Source organism: Egretta garzetta, unplaced genomic scaffold (genome assembly GCF_000687185.1).
Source record: "Egretta garzetta isolate BGI_Z169 unplaced genomic scaffold, ASM68718v1 scaffold271, whole genome shotgun sequence".
Taxonomy (NCBI): Eukaryota; Metazoa; Chordata; class Aves; order Pelecaniformes; family Ardeidae; genus Egretta; species Egretta garzetta.
Window position 1 is genome coordinate 4308047 of NW_009258669.1, and position 3882 is coordinate 4311928.

The following is a 3882-nucleotide window of genomic DNA, read 5'->3' on the forward strand; positions in this document are numbered from 1 at the left end:
ATAAGAAATTCCAAGAACTTAAAAAAATCTTCGGTTACATTTGTAGAGGCAAAATTACTTCTTCTCTCAAAATTGTGTGTATGAAGTGATACTTGATGAGTACTACCTGCCGTCATTTGAGAAGTCTGCTTTTTTAGGTTCTTCAACTCTGTCTCTCTTTATTACAAGACGACAGATTTTTTTTCATCTGCAAATGCAAAGCAACTTACCTAAGTTTAAGTTTTGCAATATATTTTAAAATGCTGAAAAAATAAATGTTGCATCTGTTTTTCTTTCACAGAGTCCCCAGAAAATAGAAGCATATTTCAGACAGTGAAAATCAGAACAAGTAGCTGCTGACGTAAAGAGAAGTGTACTAAGGATCACTTTGTGAGGAAAATTTTTTAAGGTATGTGAGCTATGTTTTGTAGAAAAGCCTTCCTGAAAATAGGCTGCCTATTTTGCCTTGAGTGGATGAATATTTCATACCTGTTTTGAAATGGTCAGGCTAGTTTTGGATTACCACTTTGAATGTTTGTTGATGGCAATAGCTCTACGGAGGGATTAATTCAGCTAGTTCATGTTCCGTACATTTTGTATCAAATGCATATATAGATAAAGTTCTGAATATGTGGTTAGTGTAAACAAATGGTACGTAAAGCACGTGTTTTACGTTTCATGTTCTTTTACATTCCAGGAGTAGATCCTACACTAACAGAAATGTCAATTGTGTAACAGTCTAATTTTATTTAAGATACGGATGGAGGGCTAAGAATGATTTATTTCACTGTTTTAATGGAATAAAACTACTATAAGCTTCACATTCAGAAATTGAGATGGCCTAACAAATTGATCGCCTGTGATAAAATTGCTTTTAAATTAGTATAGAAGCCTTAAATTTGAGGATTTCTCTCCTGAATCCAAGTCCTCTTCCTTTTCTGATTTTGCAGTATTCTTAATGTTTCTAGAAAGACTGCAAAATACAAACCATGGTGATTTGGAGCCCATGCAGATTTAGGAGCAAGGGAGTTGACAACAGATCAAGAGTGAGTGTGATGCTCTCTGCATACCATGCCCATTGTATGTTCCTCCTTCTGGATGGGCCGGATGTGTGCTGTGCTTTCCTGTTCTGAATTAAACTGGGGACCAGGCGTGCTTCTGGTTTGTGGTTTATCAGTTGCCTACCTTGTCACTGATACTATGAAACCACATCTTTATTTTAAGACTACCAATCACAGTCTTTGATGTATTTCATGTCGATATATAACAGAAGGCACCAGTTGTTATAAGGGTAGGAGAACATCCTGGGAAAGTATTGCTATGTATGTGCACTGTTCTTCCCTGCTCGTTTGATTTTGGTCGTCGTCAGATACACAGGACCTGACATGGTATGGGCACTCTCATGTGTCATAGACAGATTGAAATCTTTAAATGAAATGTAGATTTGCTATGAAAACTACTTTATTTAGAGTTGTTACTGGAATCTGGGAGGCTACTAATGCTGGAATATTGGCTTTATTTGCTGAGGGGAGTGTTGCGGTATTGAAGGATTATGTGACTGTCATTGAAGTTTCTTACTGTCATGATGACAAAATTTAACATTGCTTTATTTGCAAACTGACTGCACCGGTCTGCTGACAGTGGTTAAGACAAGTCATAAACTGTCTTCGGCAACTATGCTTAAATTCAGAACTGTTCAAGGTCTGGTTGCTCATTCACGGTATATTATTAAATGTAGCTTGAGTGTTTAATTCCTGTCAGTGATCAGTTTGTTATTTTTGAGAGTGACTGTAAAAAAAAAAGTCTTACTTTCTTGGAATTGGCTCTGAGACTGAGCCATATTTTAACTGTTAAAGCTTACCAAATAATGATTGGCTAATTTGCATATCTAGTAATTTTTATAGTAACATCTCTCCCTCACTCTCATGTTTCAAAATATAAAAATATACTAGCTGAAACTCATTTGTCCTATTTGATACCACTGGGATTTTATCATTTTTACAAAACATGCTAGAATTCAGTTTGAGACTTCAATGGCATGTCAAATTATGCAAGCTTTGTTCATGTGTGGTAAAAGAGACCTCATGGGTATCTGCCAGAAGTAGGAAGGATCTCTTCGCTGTAAGAGTAAGCAATTCGTGAATGTTTTTTTCTGTATGAATTTAGCATATCGTGTTCATTGTCATCAATTCTCCATCTAGCTGCTTTAAAATGTGATGCCATCTCTGTTTTTTTCCTTGAAGATAAAGTATTTTCCCATGTTTTTTTGAGAAAGATGCCAGCAGTATTTTTGTGCCTCAAACTCCCCATGCCTCCTACTAGTTCCACAGTAAATCTTTTCTGGGTTCAGATTTTGTGTCACTACTGAATTTTGCCAGCAGTCTGTGGCTGCCGAAGCTGAGCGGGAATCTTGTCTTTGTCCTACATGTTTAGTGTGAACATTGTAATGTTGTATGGTAAAGCCAAGAAATGGGACTATTAGTATTTCTTCCATAATCCAGTAGCTGTAAACACAGAGAAGCACAAGGAAGATCGTGCTGCAAGAGCCGCCCAGTTTGTTCTCTGTCTTTAAACAGCATTTCCCAGATCATTATGCCCAGATAATCATTGTAGGTCCCTTCCAACTGAAATGTTCTTTTCTCTTGGTCTGACCCTGTAGAGCAGCTGTCAATTCATCTGTGCACACTAAGCAGGGAGACAGCGAACTTGGAAAAATACCTGTCTGTATTGGTGCCAGGTACTGTCTCTTTGAACACTGGCCTTCTGAAATGCACTTATGCTTTTTAAGAGTATTTGAAATACATATTGCATAGAACACATCTATTCATGTGTTTGGTAATTCTTACAGCTTCGACTTCAAGAAAGTGACTCTGATCTGTACTGTTTTCAGTTGTTTAAAAGTGTTAAAAAATTAAAAGTGGTTTTAATTAAAAATGTTGGGGTTTAGCTTATTTGCAGTTAAGTGGCTTAGGTCTTGGATATTTGTTCACCACTTCTCTGCCTCCACAATATTGGAGCAGTTGAGTTTTGCTGAATGTCTTGATTGAACATTTTCTTAATTTACAAGGAAGGTGTATGGAGGTTGGCTTACCCAGCTGGGAATCATCAGCTCTGAGACTTTAATGCTTCTTAGTCTTCCCAAATTGGAATTTTATGACTTTTGCAAAATAATTTTTTGCTGTGCTGCTTCTGTCATGGTGAACAGAATAACTTAAAACAAAGACCAGGCTCCAGTATGTGTACAATTTTTGTCTATGTACCCAGGCATCCCAGGAAAAAATCCAATTACTAGTTCGTGAAGGGAGACTTAGCAGGCTGGAGTGAGATGTTGTTGGATCTTTGATTGTATTGATTTTTGTAATCTTATGCCTCCACAGTGAGTCAGTAGAAGCAGACTGAAATACCATATGCTGAGAGTATTTCCTCCCTCCCTTACCTTCTTGCCTCTCAGTAAAAGACAGAAGTAGAGTGAAAGAAAGCAAGCCAGCACTTTACTCATAGCACAAGGCCAGACTTCATCCTGAGATTCAGTTCCCATCTCTTCTGAATCTGGAATGTAACAAAGTATAGATACTATCTTTTCTCATAGCTAATGTGCTAGGATATCTAGGTAATGCGCTAAAATGTGGTAGGAGAAAAATAAGCTTGATAATAAAAGGGGATACAGGTTTAAAGGGTGTTGAAAAATCACAAGTGCAGCTCCAGTCCTGTTAATAAGTAGGTGCTTTAGGATTTTTTCTTTCCCTCTTTTGTCCTACTAAAATGCTACTGGTTTTGCAAGACTGTTCTTACATTTTAACTGTGAAAATATTATCATTAATACAACTAATAATGACATAGTCCATCCTTTATAAAAAATACAGCCAGCATGAATTATTTACTGTTGCTCTTTATGACTGAACT

The 3882-nt window shown here is 36.9% G+C and overlaps 1 protein-coding gene across 13 annotated transcripts in view; it reads left to right on the forward strand.

The window, feature by feature from the left end:
* Positions 1–279: 279 nt before the first annotated feature.
* FER (FER tyrosine kinase) overlaps positions 280–3882 on the forward strand; it is a 177080-nt gene continuing 173477 nt past the window's right edge. For 12 of the 13 annotated variants that reach the window (XM_009648673.2, XM_035888437.1, XM_035888439.1 and 9 more), the window contains exon 1: positions 280–388. The gene's annotated coding sequence lies outside the window, so the exon portion shown is untranslated. Of the gene's footprint in view, positions 389–2638; positions 2717–3882 lie in introns of all 13 variants that reach the window. The other variant, XM_035888436.1, reaches the window with a different exon arrangement.